This window comes from Haemorhous mexicanus, chromosome 12, assembly GCF_027477595.1.
Source record: "Haemorhous mexicanus isolate bHaeMex1 chromosome 12, bHaeMex1.pri, whole genome shotgun sequence".
Taxonomy (NCBI): Eukaryota; Metazoa; Chordata; class Aves; order Passeriformes; family Fringillidae; genus Haemorhous; species Haemorhous mexicanus.
Window position 1 is genome coordinate 12,325,396 of NC_082352.1, and position 15,723 is coordinate 12,341,118.

Consider the following 15,723-nt stretch of genomic DNA (forward strand, 5'->3'; position numbering starts at 1 on the left):
AACATAAAACAAACCAATACAAAAACCCCCAAACCAACAAATGAAAACAAAACAAACAAAAAAGCAAACTACAGAGGCACCTCTTTGGGGACCAAGCAAGGATTACCAGATCAAAGAATACTTACAGGGTTGGAAAGGAAGCTGGACAGATGGTAAAAGGAACAGGACAGATGAGATAAATTATGATAATGTTGTAAGGTGGGTGCCACTGCAGTTTTTGCAGTTTATTTTTGAATATACTTTCTCTGGTTCTGTGTTCTTCCTTGCAGTCAAGACCACCAAACCCTGCCTCCCTTGGTAGGACTTACTCTGCATTTTTATCACCTGATGCTGCCTCCTAATTACATGGAGTTCAGATCTGTGATAGCTCTGCTGACTTCCAAAGTAAATGTATAACTTTATAAACAAGGTAGGCTGGAAGCACAAGTGATCTTGCTGCAGCAGCAGGATACTTCTTGGCAAGGGCCAGTTCTTTTGACTTCCTTGATACCTAAAATACACGACAATTTGCAGTGGTGTCACTGTAATTCTCACAAGTGCTCCAGATCTCCAATGCCTCTCAGCCTCATTTATAAGAGAGCAACAGCAGAATGACACTCCAGGCTGATTTGGTAGTGTAACAAGTCATTGTCATGCACGGCAGTGGAGGAGTTGGGCTTGCACTTCTGGAGTATAAAATTTCTGATGAGCCATTCTCCCTTTTCCCAGCTCTCAGATGGAACTGAGATATGGAGGGATGAGGTTTCAGCTTTGTGGCTCTGTTCCTGGACTCTGGCCTTTTACAGAATGCAAACTCATGGTCTTGCCTCTCAGGGAGTTGATTTCTTCAGAAGCTCTTCAGAGATTCAGAGTGCAGATAGGAGAGTGCACCAAGCCCTGCACCTGAGCTGATTGCAAGCACACTCAGATCAGTGGATGGGAACGTCTCTAATGTCTTTGTTTGCTTCCAAAAGGCATTTTCCCCACTCTGGTGTGATGAGTCAAGAACTGATTTTAGTGTTTGGACAAGAAATCCTTCATCCAACTCTTAAAACTGCATTTGAAGAGACTCAGCCATCATCCCTGCCCAACAGCAAGGTAAGGTAAGTGTCAGCTTTGAGATTACAGGAATCAATGGGCAGGTTTTGCTGTCTCCAGGCACCTTCTGGATCTATCTTGAGAAGGCAGTGGAGAGAACTGTGACAGCCAAGACTTCATGTTAAAGACAATCTGGCAGTCTAACTGTGATCTGAGGTTCACTGATGACCCTGCACAGTACCAGTAAATAATTCAGGCTGCCCATCTGTGAAGGAGAGAAATGAGTAGCACTTAAAGAAACAACAAGGTTGTGATGCAGACTCTGATGTTAATGGGAAAGCCTTTCTGCATGGGAAAACAGAGGAGTCAAGAAGACCATTTTATTAATATCTTGTATAGATTACATCTTACAGCACACATTTGTAATGTCCAAGAGTGAGATCCTAGAATGACAAAATTAGAGTGGCAAATTTACAATTTATCAGTATCAGTCCAAATCCAATACAGCATGTCCTAAAGGAATATGTCCAAAACCACTTAAGTGACTCAGTAAAACTGAGTATTTTGATAGCAGAAAATGTGGAATACATGGAACTGCTGGGAATCACTGGTGACTCTGTGTACCCTCCCCCTCTAAACAGATAGTTAATTCTGCTTTGAGTAAGTAGATAGAATAGATTGAGAAAGTTGTACAGTTTTGGGGAGGCAGTTGCTGTGCCTGTGCAGATGCAGTGCTCTGTACCATGTTTGCTGCAGTGGCCATGACTGCAGCTGTCATGCTAGCAGAAGTTTGTTTATCTCTTTATGATCACAACTGGAAACAAATGTTCTCAAATTCTATATGCTAAAGAAAAAACACTTGTGATTTTCATGGTTAAAATCCGTGGGCAATAAAAAGAGAAGCAGAAAGAAAAGTACTGTGAGAGTCTAGCAGAAGCCTGTGCTTGGGTTAACTGCTAATCCATGCCCAGGAGCCCCAGTCCAGGGAGACACAGCCCTGCCCTTTTTTGTTCAGGAAACGTTTCTCAGCTGTTATTGCAGAGGCTGGATGCTGATTTTGTTGAAGGCAATGGGAAGAGTATCTTCAATGGATCAGAATCTGGCCTTATTTCTGCTGCAGGCTAAATGGGAAATTATCCTTTTTTTTTTCTCTTCATATTCCTAAAAGTACTCAAACCAGCATTGTATGGGTTTCCTCCTTATTTCCTTTTGTTCCTCTTCAAACATCTGTCTGAAGTAGTGCATTACATACCAATTTGGTCAGAGCTCTTTATTTGTTTTTATGGTTGGGTGTGATTACAGTCATACACTCCATTGTCATTAATTTGCTTCATTTATTTGTATTTGATCTTTTAGAGAGCCTTGTAGTACCCGTGTGTGTGAGAGTGAACATGTGTACGTGCATGTAAACAGGGAGCATTTCTGCACGTGTTTGTCTTTGGACCAAACCCCTCTCTCAGTGAGCTGGCAGCAGAGCTCTTGGGTTACATCTGGTGCTTGTCCAAGGGCCTGCCCGTCCTCACAGCAGCATCCCACCCCAGCAGGACCCTCCCACTGTGGCCCTGCTCACCCACCTGCCTTTGCCCTTGCCCTGTGAGCAGCAGGATGAGAGTGAGCCCACCCAGGTATTCCTGGGGGACACCAAACCCCTCCTTGGAGCAGAGCTGCCCTGTGCTGCTCTGGGATGAGGCTGCTGGCTGGCTTTCCACACTGGCACTGGTTCTGAGTTTCTGCAGCTCAAACATTTCCTGTAATGCTCTCTTAGCAGTCTTCAGCCTACAGAAAGGACTATAAATACATGGATTACAAATTGAAATAAACACACACATTTCAGGGTCATTGCTGGCAGTGTCCAGCACTGATCTGTGATTCTTGCAGGTTCCTACTGAGTGAGAGGAAGGCTTGGCTTTCCAGGAGCAGCCCTGAGCACCATCCAGGACACAGGGACTGCCTGGCCACCACACATGCAGCTCAGAAGGGCCCTGCTTGTCTTCTGAAGAGGGACACATCTCTTTGCTTCTCTTGCTTTGGCTTGTCCTCACTCCTGATAGCATAAGCATGGTGATAGGGCATTGGCAGAGGATTCCTTTCACCCTTCCTTTATTTCCCTGTTCCTCCTATCACAGAGTGTGTTGATACATGTATTTTGCCCTGATCATTTCCTGTAAAGTTGGAGGGTAAAGCTCTCCATCACATGTCATCGTTGTCTATAATTACTGTTCTGTCATTGTCCTGGAGAGGAGCTGCTTGTGTCACCCATCATCAGCTTTCTTCTCATCTTTTTGAAGCTTCACTTTCTCTCCTAGGTACCCAGGAACAGACTGATGATAGACTCTGTGATGTTTTTTGATCTTTCCCCTCATACCCTTGGATCTTACTCACCAATCTTCCTTGCCTTTCTGTCATTGCTAATAAATTTTCATTCTGTTAATGTTATCTGTATGCTAATATGCCTACAGGAAAAGATACCAAAGTAGGAAATACTAATTCCAGGGACAAGAGATTTTACTTTGGTTTGGCCAATGTGCATATTTTTAGCAGCAGTGGTCCATGCAAGTCTTCTAGGTATGCATCCTCCCACAAAAGCCACATTTAATGGGCAGTTACATGGAATGGCAAAGGAAATGTTTTCTTAATTAGTAAAACCTTGTGTTTCTAAAATAACTGTTAGTGTCCCATGCTCGCTCTATCAAGTTGTGGTCAATAAGGTCTGGCCCTGCCATTGTTCTTGTTTCTCAGACAATGTGTTTTAATAGTCCCTGTTATTCCTTTTCCTTGACATATTTTATATAAATATTATAAGAATATGTTTGATTTGTACCATCTCATCTAGAACCTTTTAAAATTCCTTCTTGAACTAAAAGCATACCAATGCTTGAAGAAAAATAAGCACAGTACCCTTATCACTCTGGTACTGTTTTCTTCTAAAATATCTCCCATTTGGAAGTCTTTACTGTAATAACTGGGATATGAGCACAAAGGCTGGAATTTTCCCAAATAAGAAAGCTTTAAGCTGTAACTTCTTAATACAAAAGCTTCTTTTTTGTTAAATTATATATATGGGCAGGACCTCCTATGCACAACTATGTGGTGAGCACTCCATTTTGCAGTATCAGCTGAAAAGTATATCTTCTATACCATTTATATCAATGCCACTGTTAGAAACAAATCTTGCTTTGCTTTAGAGGGTGAGCCAAAGGTGTCTAGTCAGAAATACATGCACAAAATGTGTGGCTGCTTTTTAGTTTCAGGATCATTGCCCTCTGATCTCACTCACCTCTTTTAACGCTGTGCCGGAACACAAACCCTGGATTACAGTCTGGGCAAAAACACTGGTTGGGTGTGAATGAATCAATAGATTCCCCATACAAATGAGTACATGCAGGTTCTTTCAATCCATGATACTGCCAACTGCAGACTCAGAGTATTTCCTTTCTTTTGCCCCTTTCTGCACATTTACACCCACATCAAAAAGAGTCCATCTTGTTCTTCAAAAGAAAAAGCTTCTCCTATAATGTGTCACTAACTTCCACAGCTGATATATTTTAGAGGAAATTTCAGTGGGATTTGGGTGCCTAACTGCTCTAAACTCCTTTGGAAATCCCAGTCTCATAGTCCTATATGGTGGTGTAAAAACTGCCTTCTGTAAAAAAAATTTTGTTTTGCATCTCTCTCCTGGGCCAGCTGGGACACACATCTCAAGCAAAGCAGAAATCACATTTCCAGCGTTCCCTGCTCACAAAAGGATATGTTTCACCCCCCAGCAGCACTGGTGCCTGCTGGGTCTGGGAGAAGGAACCTGATGATCACACCACTGCTGGGGTCAGTGGTATGCTACACTGCCTACATTTTCTTTTGAACTCTCAAAAATGTGTTTTGCCTTCCCATTGGCAGTATTCCTAAAACACTGATGAGGCTGCAAATAGTAAGCTCTTTATGGTTCCAGTCTATATCAGTTAGGTGGGTTTTTCTGTGAGTTTCCCATGAAATTTTTGTAACGGGTGTGTAAGAAATGCCTGATCAAATGAAGAAAATAGCAACTGATACATTTGTTTTTGAGCATACACATGCACAGTTTAATTTAGCACAGAGAAGCAATCAGGTATTGTTATGATAAAACACTTTCTTTCATCAAGAGTTATATGTGATCCCATAATAAATCCAAATGTGCATGATTGTGTTTCTAGAAAGTGAAATTTTAAATTAACAGTGTGGCTAGTACTGAGTTTCACTCTCTGCCATTATCTCAGTAAATTTGAGTTTGTGTAACATGAGTATTCAGAAGCAAAACCTGCATGAAATCTTCCAATTGTGAATGCCTTTTCCTTATAAGAATTTGCAGTGAATCTCTGGAAACTTGCTAAGTCCCCAGGGGGATAAGAATTCACAGATCTAACTAACCCTGAGGGTCATGTTATCACACAGATTAACTATTCTCAAGCAATTTCTGAAATGCATTAGGCAGTTAAGGCTTTCTATCAACATTAGTAATGTGTACTTTCTTTTTCTACCTTTTTGTCCTTAAATATATTTATTAGGTCCCTGACACTCAGGGGCCCTCCTTTCTCTTATTAATCAGCCTCTCACATGTCCCTGAAGAGGCATCTCTATTTCACATGTTCAGCTAATTATTATTCTAATTATTCCTTTTAAAGGAGTCACTACACAGTACCACAAATACCTAGTGCTACTCCACAACACTGTATCTGGAAAAATAGTATCAATAAGTATATTTTTTCAACCCAAATAAAGTTTTAATTTTCTTTAATAAAACAAGGGGTGTAACATTTTCCAGAAGCTGTGCTATAGACTTGATAAATAAAGGTAGGGTTCTGTAAGAAATCACTGAGAGTCAGATTCATAAGAATGAGGACTTTTACAATATCTATGCCTCAATAAGGGCTATCCTGCTTAAAATGATACATACCACGGACAGTGGTTGTATGTGAAAGTGGCCAGGACAGCTGGGGTCAATCCCATTATCTAGCTATTTTCAGGAGAGTAAAGCCTCACAAAAGGATTGCCCATGAACAGAAGGCTGGAAGAGGCTTCCTCAGTCATTGAGTCCCATCTCCAGTTCATACAGGCACCATATCATGAAATACCCAAATTATCTATCAAACTGATCTGATGAAAGCAAATAAGTTCTTGTTTTGGGGTTGGGCTGGGTTTTTTTGGTTGGATGCTTTGGTAATTTGTTGTGCTCCAAAGCCTCCCTATTCTGATGGTTTAGGACTTTCTTTTAGTTCCCAGGTATTCCTGGTTCACTTACATCCACTTCTTCTTATGCCAACACTGTCCTATAATTTTCTAGCCTGTAAAGTGAAATACCAGCTGCAGGACAGGCTAACTTGCTGGCTCTGTAGTGAACAGGTTGAAATGCTTCTGAAAGAGTTTGAATGTTCCTGTGAGGATGGCCCAGGAGACCCTCACCTTTAAATTGAGGGAAACATCTCTGAAGAAAAGTGTTATTTCCTTCCCAAGCAGCTCGGGCATAAATATTTTTCTGTTTCAGAAAGCTTCTGCAAAATTATAGTCTGCTCTTACACCAAACCATTTAATAAGTTTAATTAAATGGAAGCTTATGATAATTAAACCAAAAGCCTAAGGGCCCTGTTCTGTGAGAACTTACTCCTTGCATAAGACCAATTTCCATATAATTTAGACAACAAAATAGCGGAACAGTATTCTCCCATCTAATTTATATGAAATTGGTAATCTCCAAACCTGATTTATATTACCCTGTAAATATACTTCTTCTTAGCAGAAGTGCAATACCTCCAGTACAAGTGTTCAAGCAGAAGAGAAAGAAAAGCTTTTTAAAAGGGACCCCCCCCCCTTAAAAAAGGCAAAATAAAACAGAAAATAACCAGCCAAAAAACCCTGAATGTGCAAATTAAACCACAATCTGATAAACTCTGCATGAGGATCAAATATCCTTGAAGAAATTCTCTAACATAGCGAGTACTTGTAGGTTCTTCTTTCATAACAAATTTACATATTTACTACTTCTGGGTGTTTTCTTGAACTAGTGTGTGTGATCAATGCTCGGAAAAAACCCACACTCCTTTTTTTGGAATTCCTCACTGTCTCCCCGAGTGTCCCAAAGGAATGGTACCGTGCATTATCTCCTCCGCCACCTGTATTTTTATTGCACTTCAAAACAAAGCTCCAGTACTACAAAGAATCAACGGGGCCTGATTCTCCACTACCTTACTCCAACTTTGCACAATCCCACTGCAGACAAAGCCATTCCTCTTGCTTACAACAGAAGCAGTGGGAAACTCCCCAGCACTCCCTACCAGCTTGACAGGATGGCAGATTTTGGTCCTTTCCCCATCCTCCCCTGCAGACACAGGCACAAGAAACACAACACACATGGAGGGGGGGATGATGACCCTTCCTGTTCTGCCCCCATGTGCAGCACAGCTGATAACTGAGACTTTGGTGACTTTACTGCACAAGATTCTCTGTTTTGGGCAAAGATTAGTGTTTTGTTTCGCTGGGTTTTTTTATAAGTGACTGGAATTGGTGTGTTCAAAGAGGTTGATTTTGTGCCTGTTCTTGTCTAAACAAAGTAGTGGTCACACTTTGAGGAAAGCTATAGGCCTGATAGTTGCAGAAAAGGTGAAAGCACTGTTGTGAGGAGGCAGGGCACCAAATGCTGCTGTGCACAGCTACTCTCTATTAGATGCTGGTGATTAATTGCTTGGGGTTAGAAGATAACCAGGTCAGAGCCTTATGAGATATACACTTCCCACTGACAGTCAAACAGTAGACACCCATATCTAAAGTCTATTTGTAGAATTAGTGGGGAGGTGCTGTCCCTTGTACCATAGATGAGTTGATCATTACAGTATATAATGCTCATCCCTCAATTTCTGAACCTTTGAGACACTGAGAGTCATAATTCTGACCTGCTGCTTCGCTTGCACTGCAGAGCAAGTACAAGACACAAGGGTTAAAATTCAGCCCAGATGAGCCAGGATTGTTCCCTGTAAGACAAGGCATCTGGAAGATCTCACCCTGTTGCTGACTGCCCTACCTATTTGTGGGCTTTGACCCAAGCACAAAGAGAAGCGTTGCATCCTGAGGGTCACTTTTGACAGCACTGAACATGGAAACCCATTTTCTTTACAATCTTCAGAAGTGGCTGACAAAATATCTAAAGTATTCAAAATCTGTGACCTTTTCCTCCAGGCAGAGACTTCGTCGTGGTGATCTATGTCTCTGTGGCCTTAAGGCCAGATTTATACAAGGCATCCCCCAAACCACCTGCAGGCTGGAGCTGCCAGGGAGGAGAAGTCTGACTGCTCAAGGGCCCTCACCTGGGGAAGCTGGCCAACCCTGTGCTCAGCAACTGCATTTGCAATTACCATTCAAAGTCTTGAATGGTAATTGCATTCAAGAAAATAGGAGAAAGCCAGACTCTGTGACAAGTTTGAGGCTCAAAAGGTAAGTGTGCTGTTTATTTTGGTTTTTATGCAGATTTAAAAAGAAGGAAATATATAGAAATTGTCAAAGGCAGAAATTAAAGGACTGTAATAACTTGCCTAGATTATCTCCCTAGCAAAACATCATCACTTGCTGCATTGCATGTTTCCCAGGGTTATGCCAGATGGCACAAATACTACCATTTTTCAGAGTAGTCAACTCCCTACCATGTATGGAAAAGCTTCTTAATATTATTAGCAGGAGTTTCCTAATATTATTAGCAGGTTTGCCTTTTCTCAACCTGGCTTTTTTAAGATTAGCTATGCTCTTGGAGTAGACCAGCACATTAGAACCTAAACCCATTTTAACGTTTTTACCCCAAACCTGAACCTAGGTCTGTACCCCACAAGTCCTCCTCTCTTTATTACAAACTGGAGTGCACCAGATCCAGGCGCACATTGAAATGAATCAGACACCCCAAAGCTCTTGGAGGGCTTTTAAACAGTGGATCCAGTTTGGACAGATTACTGGGTCCCAATTATGTGTTGAGTTCCAGAATAACTGAGATGTTCCCAGACTGGAGGAAGGTTCAGAGGAAGAGGCAGGGTATTTGAAGCACTTGTGTGAGGCTGGAGAAGAAATTTGCATGTGTGGAAGGGAACTAGGGGAGGAGAATGAGAAGAAGATAAGAGATGTGATGGTCTCCAGGGGTACCTTCTGGCACTCCACTGAGCCCAGCTCACATGAAACTTGTTACACCTTGTAGGCAGTGCTGCACGTTACAGATGTGACATTAAACTTTCTGCACACATCATGGGAAATATTTGTATTACTTTATTGTAAACACACATCTGTAGAGGTCTGAGCTGGGTTTTCATTCTTTTAAACACATTCACAGTTAAGAAGAATTTTCTGCTCCTAAATTTGCAAGCCCTAACATCCAGAAACACAAATCTCTTTGTGTTCTATGTTGCTAAATATGTGGTCCAAGGATCACTCATAAACCCTATAGAGAGCAAAAAATGTATTTGTATCTCAGTTACAAAACTCAGACAAGAAGTCTTCATATTTTTACCAAGTTTTGGTAATGGTGGAAAGTCCACATTTTATGCCAGACCCCGTGTAAGTGTACATAACTTTCAGGGACACCAAAAGTATCTCTTCCCTATAATACTAAGTCTGAATTTGGCCCATAACATTTGTTAAATGGCTCAGAAAAACACCAGCTTATCTTAAAAGAGCAAAGTTGTCTGATACAAATAAGGAAAAGGAGTAGAAAGTGAAAAGAGATGTACAGAATCAAGTTTCTGGGCAAAACTGGTCGCAACCTGCCTAGCTACAGGTCTCACCACCTGGTTTCAGTCATATTTACCTCATTAGTGTAGCAAGTCAGGTAAAAAAAAAGTCCTCTTAGTTCACATGCAGCATCAAGATTCTAAACCCCAATGATAAATAATGTACGAAGGTGTGAAAGTACAGTTCTGTTTGTGCTGGGCCTCCTGTTAGGGACATGTGAGGGATGAGAGGCATGGTGCTGCCGTGGAGCTGCCAGCTGCACTGGCGTGGCAAGGCAGGAGCACCCAGGTGGTCACTTGGCCAAACACCTCCATGCCACTGGCCAGCCCCCACCCCAGAGCACTGAGCTGCTTTTCATGGGAAGCATCTCATGTTTTGGCACCTCACACACACAGAACCTGTTTTCTGGGATGTTGTTACCTTGGTGCTATTTTACACTTCCTTCCCAAAAAGCTCCAAAGTCTATTTTTAACACATATTTATTAAAACTTTCTAGCACTATTTGAAAGAATATTTGAATGGCTGCTCAAAACCTCACTGTCTAATGACTGCCAAGTTGCAGAAGAATGGAGGCAAGGGAGGTTTTCCTTGGGGTGGGGGGGAGAGAAAATAAAGAGAAATCGGCCTGGCTTCAAAGGGCGCATTTCCATAATTGCCCTGTAACTTCGGCAAAATAAATCTGAAGGGCTGAGAAAAGCGCAATCTCTCAGATGAGTGCACTACAAAAGCCCCAGAGATCCCCAGTCCCACTTGTTACTATTCTAATTCAGTGAGAGAATTCGGTCCCTAACCTCAGCAACAAAAGCCATGAAATCACCATCCTCCCATTCGGATAGCCCATTCCCAAAGAATAAGACCTTATCCAGCCTTTGTCTCCATCCTGCCCACAGACACTCAGTACAAGTTAGGATAGCATTAGGTGGAAGAACAACACATAGAGGTTTTCCAGACTGGCAATTTAAACCCTCTGTCTCCGGCTCTGGGTTGCAAATGTGTGCTACTCCTACGTAGCAGGGGGAGATGGGTCTGTTTCTGACTTGTTTTGTTATCACAATAAGCCTTTTTTGTAGTTTTTATGTAGTTGAATTTCCACACAATCTGTCTGAACTTCCCAGGTGAATCATGCACATTTGAGTTATACAGCAGTTTTCTTTGAAAAGGTGAAAATACCCTCCACAATTGTTCCGAGGATTCAATGTTTGTCCTCAGTAGTACATGAGCTATTATAAAGAAAAAAAAGAAAAAAAAGTAATTATAAAAGTAATTATAAATAAAAATTTAATAAGAAAGTGTCTAAAATGGCTTTGCTGGCACGGTTGCAATCCCAACTTTGCAATTCCTTGATGAAAAAATGACTGCTGAATGTGAATAGTAGTCTTTTACAGCAAAGGCCCAATCTCCCATCATTTGGCCCCTCTCTGACTTTTTTATTTTCTCAATAAGACGAGCTTTTGTGCGATGTGCAGTATGGACAATCAGGACAGCCTTATAAAGGGATTGAGAAGGGCACACAAAGGGCTGCGGCAGCATCAAAGCCAGCCCGGCAGCACAATAGAGATGACATTTTTACATCCCAGGGCTGGGGCGGGCAGGGACTGAATACTGTGTCCACAGCAGTGTCAGTAAACAATGAGCAAAGTGGGAAAGGGGTGAAAACACAAGTCAAAATCTTTTTATTGAAGCCCCCTACACATTCATTGGGCATTTTCAGCCCTGCATTTGAAAGCTCTTCCATTTACTTACTCTCTGGATTCCCCTATTTAACCAACTGACTGATGATGGCTCCATTTTGATATCTGAAGAAAAGAATGGGAATTCTTCCTGAAGTGAATATATTAACTGATGAGATTTAATTGTGTTTTATTAGCAGTAAAGAAAATATTAGCTTCATGGTGCTGTTTTTAAAGGAACACTGCTATCTTTAACACCATATTTGAGACCTCTGTTTAAGAAGCCTTACCTAAGGTACTACTCCTGCCTGTGGTTCTTGGAAGCAATATTTTTCTTTTAGTTTACCAGATCCCTGCATTTAGGTTTTGTTGCTTGAGTTTTTGCATAACAAAACCAGGCTGGACTCCTGTTTAGCTGGTTTCTCATTCCATTTCTTGTACCCAAGCCCAAGGTCTTCGTGTGGTTCAAAGTACCAACATGGAAAGTTTAAAACTAGAGGATTTAACCCTGGTCATTTAGCCAATTCAGGTGATCTCAGCAACTACACCAGGTGCAGGAGGGCAAGAATGAGCACTGAAATTTTCTTTTCTGCACATTTTTTCCCCCTGTAACTGCACAAAAATGTTTCTCTTAGTATCAGGCTATGATTTAGCACACCAGAGGAATCTGTCTGTCAAGCAAACATTTCTGGCATTGTCTTCTGTAGGAATCACTTGCAAAAGTCTCCATCTGAGAAGACCTGCACTGGTGCTGCTGTTCAATAGCCATCTCAAGTGTCCTTTTTCATTAAATTATTTTGGAATTGGACTGGTCTAATCTCCTAGTGAAGCTTTATCTTTCTTGGAAGCAAGTTAGACTGTAACAGAGAAAATCAATGTTTTACTCCTTGTATCTAATTTCACATTACATCTATGTTTTTAGGCACTTAAATTTTACTGCTAAGGTGTCTTGAATATTGCAAAGTCCAGTGTGAATTATACTAATGATCCCTGAGAAATCCAATAGAGTGAGTCTTGTATTTGAGAGAGAGTTATTTTCTTTTCATTGTTTTGCTTGAAAATAAGTATAATATTTATGTATTAAAATCTCAGGTTTATGCAAACCCAGTAAGTAATTTTATTCTAGCCTGGCTAGCTGGCCTACTGACATGCATTTTCACCACTGCTAAAAATAATGAGGAATCCAAGTGACACACATTTATGGCTGGGAGTGCCATCAGATCCCTTGACCTAATTGAGCATGCCTACACACCTTAGAGTGTTTTGCATAACCAACTTAGACAGCAGGAACATTTCCAACCAGATTGATTGACATATTTTATTTCTAACTTAAGCTTAATCAGGACCAAGAATGATTCATTTTTACCTTTCAAACTTTAGGAATTGACATGGGAGACAACCAAGCTGCAGACTCCAGTGTAAGCAATCATGCAAAGGAAAAAATATAGATTAATATATTTTATTAGTCTACTTAGCTGCTGCCATTTGATGCAATAAAATTAATTAGCTGGTAGGGGAGTTACTTTATTTTATAAAATAAATGCCAAACTGGATTTTTTGCAGGAAAGGTTCTGTCCCAAATCCTTCTTCCACTAAGGATTTACCTGAAGTCATGTCCCAAATGTAGAGCTATCGTAAGGTGCAGTCTGATATTTTTCAGACACCAGCTGGACAAGAGCTCATCTCCCAGCAATAACCACACTGACTCTCAAATGGAAAGAGTTTCCGGCTTTTAAGGAGTAAAGTACCTTCAAATAAATATCAGCAGTTTCCACGTGCCATGCCTTAAACAGGAACAAAGCCTAATAGAATAGATTGTAATAAAAGTGCTATTTCCAGCATGTGTGCATGTGGCTGCTCTACGCTGCAAATGTCCTTTAGCACTTTTTAACCATATTCTCTAGTGTGTCAGCAAAGAGGCTCCATCAGAGTATTTAACATTGCTGGGAGCAAAGGAATAAAGTGGAGTCACTGTTGATTATTACTCATTAGCCACAAGGACATCCACTTAACATGTGAATAAATGAATGACACCATGTCCTAATGGAAATGGCCTCAGTGTACCTTTAAGCAAAATGTTGTTTAATATCTTCCATTTGCTGAATAGTAAAGAGGCCTGTTGGACATGCACAGCTAGCAAGCGGCCATTGTTGCTTTGTTCCAATTTCAGCATTTAATAAAAAAATATGTTGTCTTGACTGCAGCAAAGCTGGGCCTCAAAACCCTGGGTGGCAGCACAGGCTTGTTCTCATTCTGCAAATTCAGAATTTCACTGGCATGCTAAAAGGGTTAATGCCCATATAGCAAATGAAGCCTTAGAAGGTACATGTTCTTCGTTATTCTGCTTTACATTCAAACATATAAAACAAAGAACATCTGATATCTTTATTGGTTTTCTTAGATAAAACACAAGCAAGCTATAAGCCCTAATTTTCTTATTACCATTTGTTAACAAGGAAGATAACACTCTCAAAAGTACTTGATTAGGGCTCCCTTTGATTTGTATCTTGTTATGATTACCAGGGCATATATTTTTGTATTATTACTTTAGTACACTGATAGTTCGGATCAAAATGATAAAAGAGGTATTTTAAAAGTGCAAATATTAACCATACAGGTAAACCACGTAATCTGAACAGCATCTTGAACACTGGCATACTGAAGTATACACACTGGAAAACCAGTCATAGCTGAGATACACATTCCTGTCTGGAAAGCTGGTAGTCTGGGCTGGAGGAGCCCTTTTGCTCCCAAACCCTTTCAACAGCAACTTACATACTTGACAAATTTGTTTTTTTAATACAGTATAACTACTGAGGATAGAGGATTGAAGATATTTGCTATATCACATGTCTAAATGCTCGTGATCAGAATCCAGACCACATATATCTGTTCTTACAGAATAAACCAGTTTTAAGTATCCAAGGAAAACAACAGCACGTGCATCAGCTAACATGAAAGATTTGGGAGGGTATTTTAATGCATGGTCTGATGCTTGATTGTGAAAATCGTGCTGGATCTTTTCCATACTCTTGTGATTTTGCCTGCATAGCAGCTCGCTGTGCTGGAGGCGGCTCAGCGCTGTTTCCCAGCTCCCAGGGCTTTTCCCCTGCCTCATCCCGGGCCGTGATGGGCACTTTGGCCGCCGTCAATGGCGAGCCTGACACGGCCCGCTACGCCCGGCCGGCCGCTCCCACCAGAACGGGCTCTGACAAGTTGGAAGTCTCTTTCTCCTGCCTCCTCCTCCTCCTCCTCCTTGCCGATGCTTCCTCCGGCCGGCCCCGCGCAGACAGGGAGCGAGCGGGAGATGATTACATCAATCAGTGTCAGGTCTGGGAGCTGTGATTTATGAATATGCATAATGAGCTCTCACCTTTGAGAAGGACTAGCTAGGGAGATAATTGATTAGACAGGAAAAGAGCAGCCAACAGAGAGGGAGAAGGGAGAGGGAGGCCTCTCTGTGCTGTCTCAGGCAGGCCTGGCTGGGGCTCCAGCGAGGCTGTCAAACTGAGAGAGGGATTTCTGGAAGGAAAAAAAAAAAAACGCGTAGGATTTTTAATGTTTTGTTGAAACATGCATAACAAAATGTTTCCTCACAAAATTAATGGGAATTTTCTCCACATTAGGGAAGCCAGGCAGGCACAAAGGCTGCTTTCCCCCTGCAGGGAAACCAAGTTCTCACTTCCAGAAGCCAAAGGAGCAGCTTTCCCATGGCTTCCACGCGCTGTTGCAGCAGAATCCCCATGGTCAGAGTGAAGGGAGAGGGCTCTGCGGGGACAGGGAGCTGAGGGCCTCTGTGCAAAGGCAAAGGAGCCTTTAATGGAGGTAGAAAGCTGGGCGTGCAATTGTTTTCCCATCATGGTTGCATTATTTTCTTCCATCCCCTTTAAGCATCTGTCTGGCCGCTGTGTGAAAGTTTCTATGGAAAACCCACCAGGATGCCCAGAGGAAGGGGATGTGGAAATTTGCCTCTAGCTTTCTCTCCCCCCACCCCTCCCATTTTAGATGCCATTAATCTTTTTTTTTTTTTTTCCTTAGCTAGAATTGGCTAAGGAAAAAGAGGGATACAAAGTGCAGAGAGACTGGATAAAATTTACATGAGAAACGATCCGTTTTCTTACCCCTCCACCCACAGAGATTCCCCCATTTCAGGAGCCTGTCGGAGCGAAAGAGTGGGAACAGTTCCTGACAGAAAGACAGAGAGCTGCTTGGGGCTGCAAAGAGGCAAACGCTGTTTCTAGGGTGAGCTGTGGCCAGAAAGAACATATGGGGAAAGGAAGAGGACGCAGCGGGGAAAAAGCAGAGA